At 48.6% G+C, this 15033-nt stretch overlaps 1 long non-coding RNA gene across 2 annotated transcripts in view; it reads left to right on the top strand.

The window, feature by feature from the left end:
* Nucleotides 1-9157, top strand: part of LOC129494966 (uncharacterized) — a 33574-nt gene extending 24417 nt beyond the window's left edge. For both annotated transcript variants that reach the window (XR_008661437.1, XR_008661438.1), the window contains 2 exons: nucleotides 6491-6649; nucleotides 8761-9157. This is a non-coding gene — a long non-coding RNA (uncharacterized LOC129494966). The remainder of the gene's footprint in view (nucleotides 1-6490; nucleotides 6650-8760) is intronic.
* The last annotated feature ends 5876 nt before the right edge of the window (nucleotides 9158-15033 follow it).

The raw sequence follows: 15033 nt of genomic DNA, 5'->3' as shown, positions 1-15033 counted from the left end.
TGGAAGCCCCGAGAACAGCCTGATCATCAAGGAATGGGCACGAGCAAGATGCAAAAGCTGCTTCAGGCTGCAGTGACTTTCCTTGCGGCCCAACAGATGGTCGCCTGGCTTCGCGTGAACTGGTAGGGGGGGAAATCCCAGGGATCCCATTTCCTCAGATTCGGGGGATGCCTCTGCCTTCAAAGCAGCAGCAGCTGGGCCTGGTCCTTGAATGATGATGCTCAGGGGCCAGCTGGGGCCACAGGCATTTTCACAAGAGGCAGCCCTTGAGACACGGCGCTAGAGGGCACTTTGCCACGGGGCCAATCACATCCCCCCCGAGCAGCAAGGCCGCAGGGATCCAAGGTAGGTTGAGATGAGGAAAAACATCCAAAATGGAAGGAAAATATGCAACAACATATATATTCACATGAGGAAAACATAGGAACATGGAGAAAGGAAAGAATGGAAACAGTAAACCTCCCAAGACACTCGGTTATAGAGCGATAAAGTGAAACCTCCACGTCGGTCACCAGAGTGCTGTAAGTTTATCATCCTTCCCACGCAATGCTGTGCTATTTTGGGTTCTGTTTTGTTGTCATTTTCTTTCTCCCCCCGCCTCACCTCTGTGTGCCCAAGATGTCTCATAAAAAAACGTGTACGAAAGTGCTTTACTGTCCCCAGCATGCATGGAGAATTTATTATAGGAAACGCATCTCCGAGCTGCCTCCTCTGTGTCATCATGCTTTCTGCCCTGCAAAAGATTTCATCTGAGAGCAGAAGCCTAATTAGTTTGCCCACGATGGTCTTATGCCCAGGAACTGAAACTCTGCTGCTCTTCACTCCAGGATTCTTTCCCTGAGCCACGGATCCAAGCAGCACGGAAAACCCTGCCAGCCTCCCTTTTGCAAAGAAAATGTGCCTCCCCGCCCCGATACACACACTGTGTCAATGGTTTCTAGGTCCAGCTTTGTCTAATTTCCTTTGTAAAAGAAAAAAAAAGGCAAAATAAAACAAAAGAAACTTGGAACTCCTTTGGGGACAAGGAAGGAGAAGCCAGAGGAAGTAGAAGCAGTTGATGTTATCTGATTACCATCTGTTCACCTAAGTTAGATATTGAATCAAGTGAACAATCGAGAGCCTGTAAAAACCAGGAGCGCTGATGGTCGTCCTTAACCATGCCACGCCTTCCCTCCCCTGTCTTTCCAGCCAGGCCTCTTCCTCTTTTTCAGGACTGGCCGCCCTCATCTCCTGGCACCTCTTCCAACTCCAGTTGATGCCAGGGCTGCAGGCTGCACCCTAAAGGCCCTGGGTGGTTTCCCCTTCACACCTGCACTGTCCGGGCAAGCGAGGTGCCAGCTCTGCTTGGTGGACCCCACCCTGCCTGGAGCCCCGAGGCTGGGACATCCCTGTACAGAGCCTACCAGAGGCTACGTTGTGTTGAGAATGGTATTTTCAGCAGTGGAACCAGCCATGAAACTTAAGGAAAGAAGGGGCCATTCATCTCCTGCGGGGAGGAACAAGACAGGGCAGTAGACTGGTCACTAACCAGCCTGAAGAGCCACCTGCTAAGATCGGATCATTTCTCCATAGAACATGGTGATACTTCACCCTAAAAAGGGAACTGAACCAGTTTGGGACATTGGCTGGGGGCTCATTCCAGCTCCGGTTAGAAAAAAAGCTCCGTTTCCCTTGGGAGGGTTTTGCCGTGACAGCAAAAGGGCTACTGCCAGGCATTCCCAGACCCTCTTCTCCTCGCCCAGCTCACACATGGTCTCCAAGTAAATAAATCAAGTCTTAAAAATAAAATAAATCACTGCTGACCTAGGCCTCTCTCGAAGTGCCTGGCATCTTGCAATATGGTTTGGCCCACCATGTAGAGACTCTCTCAGTAGGGCTAGATGTGTGTTCTAGAAGTAGAAGGTAGTGATTCAGACACACCCCAGACCCAGGAAGGGCTGTGGAGAAGCCACAGAATTTTTGTCATAGACCTGGTGTGAATTCTCAAATTTGGGAGTATTTACTCCAAATTCTCCAAATACCCCATGCAAGTATGACTGTCCACAGCCCTGTTCTGAGGATCGTTTGTAAAAGGCCCTGGTGGTTTCGGCTAAACCTGGGTTCTACTGGTTCTTATCCTACCTCTCTTTGGAATTCCGGGGCAGGTGAGAGAAAATATGGGGATGGGAAAGAGCAGGGGGAAAGGACAGAAAGAATGAGAGAGAGAGAGAGAGAATGAATTACCAGTTGATTCCACTGTTGTTTTTCCACTTTCCCCAGTTGTTACCATGAATGAAACAACAATCCAAACTGTCTAAAATATCGATCACCTGAGGGAGAGTGAGCAATGCGTGCATCCAGGCAGACAAGGCAGGCAAGTGCTGGTCCGAGCAGGCCTGAGCGGGGGGCCGGAGAAGGTCCACCAGCCAAGATGTGGACAACAGCAGGATCGTGGCAGCCAAGTGACATGGAGGCAACCCTAGTTCTTCTTGTCTTTCTTGATGAAAAATTTGCCATTTTCACACTGTGGTGGAGCAAATGGAACTGTGACTTATGATTCACAATTTATGTCATTTGACACTTCTATCGCGTCTCGTGCTGGCTTGGAGCTTTATCGTGCTCAGCGTCATGGAGAGAAGCTGCAGAGGCAAGGGGAGGCCCTGTGCACACTCCTTCCTTGAAGTCAGGTTTACTGCAGTTGTTTATTTATTTAAATTCATTCACCAGACTAAAAAGTCTTCTCTGAGCAGAGCGGGAATCCCGAGTTCCTTACAGAGCTAGGCAGGAAAGACCAGGTGGGCTCCGGGGTCTGACTGGAACAGGAAGGAGACGATGTCTTGAATAAATTATCAGTCACAATCCTGCCCAGCGATCGCTCAGACATGACGGTAATGCAGTGTATATTTCTGTATGCTGTGATGTATTCAACCTTGGTTAACAAGCACCAGAAAACATGCCTCGAACCCCATGGGGGGATGACTATCTCCAGGAGGGGGATCCAAATAGAGCCCAGAGCAGCGGCCAGCCACCCCAGGAGCTTCATTTGATTCCTTTCAAGCTGGTAAATACAGCAGATTTCTGTGGAAAGCAAATATGATTACAATGGTTTAAATAATTTAAAGGCCAAATAAATCTTTGCAGAGTCAGTTGAGGTGTTAAGCACAAATGTCTCATGAGCAATTAATTTCAGTCCAGATCAAAGTGATAACGGGGCTGCAGGGAGGGCTCCGCACCTCCCGTGTGCATGTGTGTGTGCGTGTGTGTGTGCACATGCAATCACCTTCCTGAGGTTTCTGGGGAAGATGAGGCCTCTGCCACGTGACATTCCTCCCTGCACAGGACTGTGGAAAGGGAATTGTGTCAGGAGCCAAGCTGTGTGAGAGCCTGAATGTTCCATGCAGAACTAACCTCCCCTGCCAGGCCCTTTGCTTCTAGGATAGAAAGTCAAGGTTGAGTTATGCTCACTTTGTACTGGGAACTGCCTTCCCATAAGCTACAGGCCCTAGATTATGAGGGAGGAGTGCCAAATCCCACACCACTGCCTGAGGTCACCCCAAATAATATTCCCTCTGAAGGCCCAAAGCTCCTCATCATATATGTAGGGACCCCTTCCTTGTATGACTACTATCACCAAGGGCCCTCTCTCTGCTTTGCTGAGGCACACGGCCCAGCCCAGAGGAGACCCAGGAACCCCATGACCACCTTGTCCCCAGCCCAGTTCCAACTAACATAATAATCCTCAGGGGGCATCAGACAGCCATTTAAAGATAGCCAACCTGTTTCTTACATTGGATGACAGACTCAGTGCAACATGGAGAGGCATCTGGCAGTGTCTGCCAGCCTTTAAAGGAATTTACCGGGATCCCTGGGTGGCTCAGTGGTTTAGCGCCTGCCTTCAGCCCAGGGTGTGATCCTGGAGACCTGAGATCGAGTCCCATGTCGGGCTCCCGGCATGGAGCCTGCTTCTCCCTCTGCCTGTGTCTCTGCCTCTCTCTGTGTGTCTGTCATGAATGGATAAATAAATTTTTTTAAAAAAATAAGTAAATAAAGGAATTTACCTTTGGACCCAGCAACCCCACTTCCAGGAATCCATGATGCATGGATTTACCTGTGAGTATATACAATGTAAGCAGAAGGCTGTTCGCTGCGATATTACAACAGCCAAAGATTAGAATCAAACCAAGTATGTATTAATAGGGAACAGGTTAAAGATATAATGGCATCTGCACAATGGAATACCATGTCACTATAAAAAATGAAGTAAATGCATCAGTTGATGTGGAAAGATCCCTAGGATATACTGTGGAGTGAAAAAAGCAAGGTGCAGACTAGTGCATATCGTCTGCTGATTTCTATAGCAGTGTTTCTCAGATTTTTCTTCATTATCACCCTCCTAAGAAACCTTTAGAGACATTTTTTTCCTGATTGCCACCCCATGAAATTTTAATATCATGTATATTTGTTTATATGCTTTATGTCTAATGTATTTGTGATTTATCCATAAAAAGAGGAAGAATTTTTCGCTTCCCAAAATCCATTTTCACCCCTTTGGGGGTGGTATCTCCCCCATTGAGAGTGCCTATTCAATAAGAAAGTGAGAAAAATAAGTATATTATGTAGCAAACTGGAAAGCTACATAAGAAACTAATGAAAAAGAGTTGCCCATGAGGAAGAGAGGGGACCCGCAGAGATGTGGGCAAAGGTGGGATCAAGATTTCCCCATGTAAAAAAAAAAAAAAAAAAAAAAGATTTCCCCATGTAGAGGCCACCCTGCCAGTAGAGCACTCACTTCTTGGTCTTGTGGTCCTGAGTTTGAGCCACATCTTGGGTGGAGACGACATAAAGAAAATAAAATTAACTTCAAAAAGATTTCGCTGTGTATTCATTTTTCTATATTTTTGTTTCTGGACTATGGAAATGCATTGCCTATCGAAAACAATTCAGTCCAAAAGGCACAGAAATCCATTTTTTTTCTAAAGTAAAACAAACAAAAAAACCCCGAGGATGTCTGAGGAACCGCCAAACAAAACACACAAGCCAGCAAAGGCTGCGCGCTGCGGACACTGGTCCTCGACTGCGGAGGAGGCCCTGCCGGGGTGGAGGCCGCGCACCGCACCGGGGCCGGGGTCGGGGCGAGTCTCGCTTTAGTTCTCAGCACCAGGGGAAACAGAGTATCCTCTGCTCCCTTTTATGGGTCTGTCTGGGCTCCGGTTAGTTTTGCAGATTCCAGCTCCTGCTTGAAAAGCATCAGGGAGGGGCGCCCGGGTGGCCCAGAGGCTGAGCGTCTGCCTTTGGCTCAGGTCATGATCCCGAGGTCCTGGGATCGAGTCCCGCATCGGGCTCCCCGCAGGGAGCCTGTTTGTCCCCCTGCCTGTGTCTCTGCCTCCCTCTGTGTGTCTCATGAATAAATAAGTAAGACTTTTTTAAAAAGAAAAGAAGGAAGCATCAGGGAGGAGGAGCGCTGCAGCCCGCCGGCCTCTCCGACCCCCGCCCCGCCCCGCCCCGCAGACCGGCTCGGGCGGACCCGGCGAGGCCGCGGGAGGGAAGCGGGCACGTGCGTGCGCCCGGGGCTGCTGTTTCCTGCCTCCCGCGGAGTTGACCAGAGAGTCCACCGTGGGATTAACAAAACAAAGCAAAACAACGCAAAACGTGGGGCTCCCGCTTCGATGTGTCAGCAGCTTTGACGTGATTGTGTAATGAGGCAAGATGATAAATAAGGCGCGCGTGATTGCGCCCTTGCCTTCCCTTAAATATCAAACGCGGCAGTGCCTGTTTGGTGTAAACGTCTGCCTTCGAGTGAGCTCTGCGTTTTATTTTATTTTAATTTTTGAATTAAAAAAATATCTTACTAACTTACTTACTTATTTATTTATTTGACACCGAAAGAGAGAGCACAAGCAGGCGGAACAGGAGAGGGAGAAGCAGCCCCCCCCCCCCCCAGCAGGCAGCCAGGTGCAGGGCTCCATCCCAGGCTCCCCAGGGTCATGACCTGAGCCGAAGGCAGACAGTTAACAGACTGAGCCACCCACGGACCCTAGTTTTGTATTTTAGGTGCTCCAAAAAATTACCGAGGGAGGAGGGAGTTAGTACACTGGGATCAAGTCCTGCATGTGCCCCAAAGCCTCGGCTTCCCCGGCTGTAGAATGGGTATAATGATAATGATTGGATAGAAGAAATTTTTCCTAAGAGTAGGATACTTTCATTGTTCATGTTGTTCCTTCTAGAAGAGGGAAGGAGGAAGTCTTGCTTTTCAGAACTCAGGAGAGGACACTTCACCAACTTGAACGAAATAGAAGTACCTCTGAGCCATTTGAGGGAGATTCTTAGAACACACATCCACCTTCTTTAATGTGGATTCATTTTTCAACTTCTTGAGACTGCGGAAGCCACTGGTGAGGGTGTGGTGTGCAAAACGACAGCCTCCAGGCTGGATTTTATGCGCTCTTGCCACTATTTCCCTTTTGGGCCTGAGGTCTATCACTTCAGTTTTCTCTCCTCTTTCTATCTCCAGGTGTTGCTCTTTGAAATACACGCTGGCAGATGCAATGTGTGTCAGGAAGCGGAGCCACATCTCCTTCTGCTCGGCCTCACAAACGCTGGGCTCTGGGCTGTATACATTAGGATGCTTCTTCCAGAATCTCCTGGCTCCTCAGCATCATTCACTCTCACTGTGAGTTCCTACTACTCCATCCGTCCTACTAACATGGGTTCCTGCAGAAGAATCTGAGCTTTACATTTTTAAAATTATGTATTTATTACTTAAGATCTTTATTACCATGTGCTTGCTGTGTGTTGGTCCTTTTGAAGAATCAAATTGTAAACTTTTATTACAAATTAAGATTGAGGTCCTTAGAAATCTCAATTTGAACAGATATGAAACATTAAAAAACCTCTAAAAGTGAATTGAGAAAAACCAGGTCTCTTTAGAAAAACAAAATAGGGGCACCTGGGTAGCTCAGTTGGTTAGGCATCCACCCTTGGCTCGGGTGGTAATCCTAGGGTCCTGGGATAGAGCCCCACATTGGGTTCCCCACTCAGCGGGGAGTCTGCTTCTCCCTCTCCCTCTGCCCCCCTCCTCCACTCATGTTCTCTCTCTCTCTCTCAAATAAATAAAATCTTAAAAAAAAAAAACACTAAAAAAGCCCACATTTATCATTCCCAATAAGAGTTGTCTTGAGGTAAAAATAATAGAAACCCCATCCTGCAGAGATAATGCAGTTAGTTCTAGTTATCTGGTCAGTGGGCAAAAAGCAAGCACTTAATGTCTTCAGCTCCAATCTTTTGCTCATCTCTTATTGCTGGAATGTTAAATTCGTACTTGTTGGATGGCTAGACCAGGTGGTGGGAGAGAGGGTCACCTGGCATTTACTCAGCCCCGGCCTGCCCAGCCTGGGAGCAGAGCCTCAGCCCATAGATCGGCTGCTTCTGTCCCCATGCCATCTAGCGTTTCAGGGTTTCTGTGCATCTGCGTGGGTGATTGAGGTTGTGCGGGTACCAACCTTGAGCTGGCTGCTGACCTTGGGTCTCTTTTCCTTGTCTTCTTCACTGCCATCCTCTCTGTCTTTGGCAAGGAGAGACCCCTGCAGAATCGTGGTCCGTAAGCCCGATGCATGTCCTGCCTCATGGGCCTACCTTGCTCTCCTGCACCCTGCTTGTCAGCCCCGCCACCCTTCTCCCCACACAGGAGGGTTGGAAGGCTGGGGTCCAGCCAGCTGGGAGCCAGCAGGCGGTAGGATAGGGCTGGTGATGTTGGGACTGACCACGGGGCTTACTCCTGGTGCCACATTCTGTAACCTGCACTCTCACGGCTCTGGAGGCTCCGCTGGTGATGGCGGTGGGGGCCCTGGGCCCCTGGGCCAGTCTGCGGAGCCTAGGGTGCACTGTGTGTTACCGCCTCACCCTGGAGCTCCACAGGGGCCCCCAGGATTTGCTGTCCCTGCCTCTTTTCTCCTTGAACAGGATCAAATCAAATCCCAGTCTCTCAGCCTTCTACCTTGGAGTTCTTCTTTGTGGCGGTCTGGTGTACACACACCTCCTCCTTGGTGTCCTCCTTGTTTGCTGAAACCATATTCGTTTCTTACACTGAACCATTTTACTGTTCCCCAAAACTTCACTGCAGTGACCTTGGCCCAGCAGGCAGGTGCATCAGACAAGTGAGTCCTCAGCTGTTGCTCTGGGTGCTTGGTATGGCCTTGCAGAGGGCAGGCAGGCAGCTGCTGGGTCTGGCCCGGTGGCTTGTCCTTGCAGGGATGGTGACAGGGGCCAGCGGCCACAGCTGCAGCTCCTCCTGGGTGTGATGGAAATTAGGCTAGCGGCGGCAGTGCGGCTGTGCGGGGCTCTCTGAGCTTTCTTATTCTAAATTAAAGGGGAAAATATTCTTAGTGTAGAAAACAGTTATAAAATAAACATAAAATATATACAAAAGAGAATAGACATTGCTTGTAATCCCATTACTTAGAAATGTGGAATGATAACACCTAGGTGTATAGACGTCTGTGTATTTATTTGTATATATGCATATGTGTGTGCACGTACGCCTACATGTACATATAGAAAGAAAGAGAAATACATACAGATGGATGCATATGCATGTATGTATAGATTTATATGTGTATGTATGCAGGTTTATATAGTTTGGTTTGTTTTTACTTTTATATACCAATAGCATATACACTGTGCATGTGTACTGTTGTGTGATCTGCTTTATGCCTTTTAAAAAAATGTGATAATATGTTGCAAACAAACCTCCAAATTAATAAACATATTTCTTTTTTTTTTAAGATTTGTGTATTTCATTTGAGAACGAGAGAGAGAGCAAGCGAGTGCACACTCAAGCAGGCGGAGGGGCAGAGGAAGAAGGAGAGAGAGAATCCAAGCAGACTCTCCACTGACTGTGGAACCGGATGCAGGGCTTGGTCTCATGACCCTGAGATCATGACCTAAGCTGAAATCAAGAGTTGGGTACTTAACTGACTGAACCACTCAGGCACCCCCAGTAAATGTATTTCTTATACCCTGTTCTTGGCTTTCCCATTTTTTTTTTTTGAAGATTTTGTTTATTTGACAGAGAGAGAGTGAGAGAGAGCACAAGCAGGAGGGAGAAGCAGGCTCCCCACTATGCAGGGAGCCCCATATGGGGCTGGATCCCAGGACCCCAAGATCATGACCTGAGCTGAAAGCAGATGCCTAACCAACTGAGCCACCCAGGTGCCCCTTGGCCCTCCCATTTAAAAAGTTATTTTAGGGGCACCTGGGTGGCTCAGTGGTTGAGCATCTGCCTTTGGTTCAGGTCATGACCCTGGGGTTCTGGAATCGAGTCCCACATGGGGCTCACTGCAGGGAACCTGCTTATCCTTCTGCCTGTGTCTCTGCCTCTCTCTGTGTGTCTCTCATAAATAAAATCTTTAAAAAGAATTTTTTTAAGTTATTTTAGTTTTTGACTGTGGTAAACTCAGGTAATGAAAATCCTTGCACAAACTCTTTATTCAAACTCTTAATTCTTTCTTTAGGATAATCTAAAAGGTGGACTTATCTGCTTAGTTGAAGGCTGCACACTGGTCTCTTCTTACCAACAGTATATGATCTTATGATTGCCCATTACATTGGCTTTTATCTTTTTATTTAACCTTGCCAAATTGTAGTTTTTAACTTTCTGCTTTTCTTATGAAGTTGTACATTTTCTTATGTTTTCCTTCTTTTACATCATGCTCAATACTGTCCTTTGCCCACTTTTTCAAAGAAGATATTTGCTATTTTCCTATTGATTTATAAGATCTATTTATTTATTTATTTATTTATATTTATTTTTCTAAGTAGGAGTGTGGAGCCCAACATGGAGCTTGAACTCATGATCCTGAGATCAAGAGTCCAGTGCTTTACTAAGTGAGTCACCCAGGTGCCCCTAAGAGTGATAAGTAACATCACTCTTAGCAGATGTTACTTGCCCAACCTAGAACGTAGCATTTGCTGCCCTTGCTGACATCTGTGAGTCCTGCATAGTCCAAGTACCACTAACAAACTGATTTTGCTCAACTCCATTTAAAAAGATGCTGAACTGAAAAGCCAGATATTTCCCCACCACATTAACCAAAGTGTTATCCGTGTTGTTTATTGAGTTATGCTCCTCCACGCCACTCAATCAGAAATTCCATTTCTCCCAGCCAACTAAACCAGGGTCATTCCTGCCCATCAAGGTCCAGGACAGTTGTTCCCATTTCTCAAGTTCTAGCTCAGACATCACCTCCTCCAGGGAGTTTTCCTGATTTCTCCATCTTTCACTGTGCTCCTTTTACCCTTTCTTTGAGCTCTTAGAGGACTCAGTGTCTCTGTCACCCACTCAGCAGTTTAACTAGATATTCTTTTGTATCAGTATATATGTGTGTGTACACATGCATACATAGACATATTTCACTAATCAATGGAGGACCCCGTATTTCTAATAGTCGTTCTTAATGTTCTTTACAGAGCGGGGCAGAGATGGTCAGGTGTTAATGATTGGCTAATTCAGTGATTAAGAGAGACTGACCCTGAGCGAAGTTCCTGTGCTTACAAGCAATGCTGGAATACATAAGAATATTGAAGGTCACTATCGATGATGGATTTTTGCCCCCCAGGATTTCCTGGGAACCATATATGGTGTCCTAGTAAACCACAGAACAATATACTCAAGGAGGAGGTTGGGTAAGCTCTCCCCACTGCCCTGTGGTTGAGCTCCACACTGTGAGGGCAGCCCGGGCGCTGTGCCCCCCGAAACTCTGTGAAGAGCAGGGCCGCCCTCAGGGGCACTTACCTGTGGAGGGTGGGGGTGCAGCGCGGGGTAGGCCCCAGGGTGCCTTTGCCCCACTAAAAACGGCTGTCTAAACATTTGAACCAAGGATTGTAAATGGGCCCTTCATATGCACATGTGGATTGCCAGAGAGTCAGCGTGTCCGGGGCAGCCCTGGACCTACATCGCGGGGCAGCCAGCTAGTGGGCAGGTGCCCGTCACCTTGCAGGCCTGATAAAAGTGGGTCCCCAAGGTCGGCGGGGGGCCTGTTCGAGACAGAGCTGGGAGCAGAGTGTGCTGTTAGATGAGGAATTGGTGGAAAAAGTGATTTCCTACACCCCCCCCCTTACTCCAGAATAGCCGAGGAGCACTGCCCCAAGGAGGCCCTGAACTGCCAAGGAGAGAGGACAGAGAAGACTCGGGGTTTTCTCTGCCACAGGCGAGTACTGCGGGGATGGTGGGGACCTGAGGCCCCCTTCCTAGCAAAGGGCTTCAGGCTTGGTTCCCCATTGGAGGCTGGGGCTGGGGCTGGGGGTCCCTGGGCTTTCACTGGAGCACAGCATGCAGCGCTCCTGCCTCTGGGGAGCCCCAGTGCTTTTCTAGAACCTCAGTACTTCGGACAGGAGGGGAGGTACTCCTGGGGCACCTTTGTGCTTTCGTGGCCTGGATCTCATCCCCCCTCCCCCCTTCCCTCCCCCACCTTCTGAGATTCTGAGACTGTAGTCGTTGTCTGGTTTTGGTTTTGGTTTTGCACTGGAAATATTTAGCACAGACACATCTTTATGTTGTGTCTATGTTGTCGGCCAGCCCTTTCTCCTGGACTCTGCTGTTGCCTTGATCTTCCCCCTCCGCCGGCTGTTGCCGCCCCTCCGGGTAGTTCTTGTTTACCTCTGGGGGTTTCGTTCTTTGAAGACAGGATTCTGTAGCCCACTGCGCTCCCTACACGCTGCTACATTCCCTTCCTGGAGCTAGTGGGACGCGGATCCTAGAGAGGCGCCCAGCCTCTCCGCACCTGTGCTCCGCCCCAGAGAAAGCCCTTGCGGATCTGGTCCCACTCTCTGGTCCCACCCTTTCCGAGGCCTGCTGTATGAGGGAGAGGGGCGGGAAGGAGGAGGCTGAGGCGGGCAACTGTGTCCCTGGATCGGTCAGGGGGAAAGTGCTTCCAGTTTCTGGATACCTGAGTACGGGCTCCAGAGCCACGCCCTGGGCCCTGTCCGCAGCTGATGCTCCAGCTCCTGGAAGTCTGGGAGCAGAGGGTCCCTGTTTACAGAGAGCAGGACACAGGAGCTTTCTCTTTCTGGAGCAACAGTTCTTAACTATTCTTGGATCGTGGATCTCTCGAGAAATAAGAAAGGCCCTATAAAATCCCAATAGAGACTGTTAGGGGGATCCCTGGGTGGCTCAGCGGTTTAGCACCTGCCTTCAGCCAAGGGCGCGATCCTGGAGTCCCAGGATTGAGTCCCACATCGGGCTCCCTGCATGGAGCCTGCTTCTCCCTCTGCCTGTGTCTCTGCCTCTCTCTCTTTCTCTCTCATGAATAAATAAATAAAATCTTAGAGAGAGAGAGAGAGAGAGAGAGAGAGAGAGACTACTAGGGTACGAATAGGGATTCTTTTTTTTAATGATTTTTTTAGATTTTTAAAAATTATTATTATTATTCATGAGAGACACAGAGAGAGAAGCAAAGACAAAGGCAGAGGGAGAAGTAGGCTCCCTGCGGGGAGCCCGATGTAGAACTTGATCCCAGGATCCTGGGATCATGACCTGAGCTGGAAGGCAGACGCACAACCACTCAGCCACCCAGGTGCCCTGCCAGTAGGGATTCTTAACTGCCATGTGCAATGTAGATGAGATATTCAAGAAGTATAGACAAGACTCAGACGAGTCCAAGAAGTGCACAGACTCACTGACACCCACCCCAAAGCCTGCTGGGAGTCTGGAGCCCAGGAACAATTTCTGATTGGAACTTTCATTTGAAGGCAGCCCAAGATCCCGAAGAGCAACTCTCCCCCTGCAAGCCAAGCAGAAGGCAGGGGCCATTTGGGGGACAATGTGGCAAGAACCCCTCCCTTCCATCAACATTCAATATTCTGGAATATCAATATTCAAATACTGGAAATTCACACCAAAAGTTTGCCATTTGCTAGGCCCGTGGCACCATCTCTGCTGGCCTAGACTCCAGCCCTAGAGACAGGAGGCGAAGGCCGAGCCCCGGGGCTGTGGCTTTGTTCCCAGCTCCTGCCAGAGAGGATTCAGCAAAGCTGGGAGGACATGCTCTGATCCACCAGGATTTATGAATTAAAAAGTAAATCTGGTAGCACTGACTCTGAGTTTGGCAGGTGGTAACAGGGGCCCCTTATGCCCTCGAGGCTGGCGTCTTTGAACTGATTTGTCATGCAGACTGTGGGGATTCCCCGGCCCCCTCTGCTAGCAGGCAGCAAAGGCTTCCCGGCAGCAGGTCGGATGCACGGTGTTGGCTGTGGCAGGACATGGACCAGGCCAAGGCCCTCAGCAGCATTCTCGGTGGTGGCCTTGGCTCCGAGCTATCAGCACGAGCACCTGGCAGAGGCATGGGGCCCGGCCAGCGGGGGCACACACCACGAGCGAGCAGCGTGAGGGGTCAGCAGGCCTAGCTCTGGCCTTTGGGGCTACACTCAATGCTTGAGGGCCTACCAGAAGGACAGCTATGCCCAGTCCCAGGTAATTAGGACCTGGAGCCGACCTCGGGGAGAACTGGAGAGGCTGAGAAGAGGGCCACCTCCCTTGACCACCCCCTTACGTGCATACCTCTCTCACTGTGGCCCAGCTGTGCCAACTCGGCAGGTTTAGGAAGCACTCCTGTTTTGCACAGCTTCCAATACCCTCCTCCCTCCATCAGAGCATGTCTGTTAATATAGTCCTTACTTCCGTGGTGAAAATGTGCTTCCATTTGAGCTTCCAAATGCTCCCGTGGTGTGAGCAGCCTTGGTACTGGTATGTGCCTGCCCCTCCCCCAAGTCTCACTCCCTGATTCACAGACGAGGGACCCAAGATTTGGAGAAGGTTAGGAATTGCTGTTTATGAAGCAAAGGTGTTAATTCTGGGAAGCCCTGGATTTGGGGCCCAAAGGATCCAGATTCAAATCAAAGCCCTGTCACTGGCTTGCAAGCTTGCCTCTTTTGTTTTTTTAGGCCATTCTGAGTCTCGGTTTCCTTTTGAAATGTCTAAAATGAGAATAATGTAATATATGGGATTGATACCAAAATTAAATGAGAACGCATGAGAGGTGTTGAATCATAGTGGAAATACTGGCTATAATCTATCGGAACCCTGGGCACCGTGTTTGTTTTCCCTTTGCTCATATGCCACCCATGTAGTGACACCTCTTCATCACGCTATTCCATTAATCATGGCCCAAAGTGAGGTTGATGTGATATTGCCAGGACATTTCCCAGTGTCCTCACACTGAGATGATCTGCCCTCATTAATTTTGTTCCTAGTTATTTTAAATGGCAGGAACCCAAAGGGTGCTTTCCATCCCATTCTCACGTGGCAAACCACATGGTGCCTATCTCCAGGATGTCCTTGGTTACTCTCAGGTGTTGGTTGGTAGATCATTTTAATGCCAAGGCAGATGAAGCAGAGCTGAGAATTTCACATTTCCAAAATCCACATTATTTCTTTGAACTCAGAACTCTCCAGTACAGCCTCTTACAACCTGGTTCTATGGGTTTCCAGCTGTCAATTCTACCTCTCATGCACCCATGAGCACTGCCTGAATCCAGCTCCAAATCTTGGCTACTTGATTGTATAAACATGCTTGTGTCTATGATGCCCACTGAGGATGCTCTTTCCTTCTGCCATCAGCAGCCTTCCTCACCAACAGATCTCCTTCCCAGAAAGAATTCTCAACACCAAGACCTCTCTCTTCCCACAGATGGAAGCAACCTCTCTCCCTCAGAAAACCCTAGCACTTTCATTTACCACAGATCCCTTTCTACGTTGAAGAATATTTATTTAATCGAATCTACCTGGCTTACCACCTCTTTTCATCAATGTCCTTGAGGACAAATTCCCTTGATTCATCTTTGTAGCCGCACGATACCAAACACAGTACCTTTCACATATTTTCAAATGAGTTAGTGAATTAAGTAGATAGATTAAAACCTTTAAGTATGGAATAAAATGGTACAACTAGCTTGAATTATTGAAAAGTTAGAATATATTTGGAGCAAGTAGCCTATTATTTTCAAGTATATGTCTTCAACTAGGCTAATCTAGTCTTTCTTCATCCATATCTTTAGGGAACC

This window comes from Nyctereutes procyonoides, unplaced genomic scaffold (assembly GCF_905146905.1).
Source record: "Nyctereutes procyonoides isolate TBG_1078 unplaced genomic scaffold, NYPRO_anot_genome, whole genome shotgun sequence".
Classification (NCBI taxonomy): Eukaryota; Metazoa; Chordata; class Mammalia; order Carnivora; family Canidae; genus Nyctereutes; species Nyctereutes procyonoides.
Note: the sequence above shows the minus strand (reverse complement) of the source record. Positions and strands in the feature narration are given on the sequence as shown.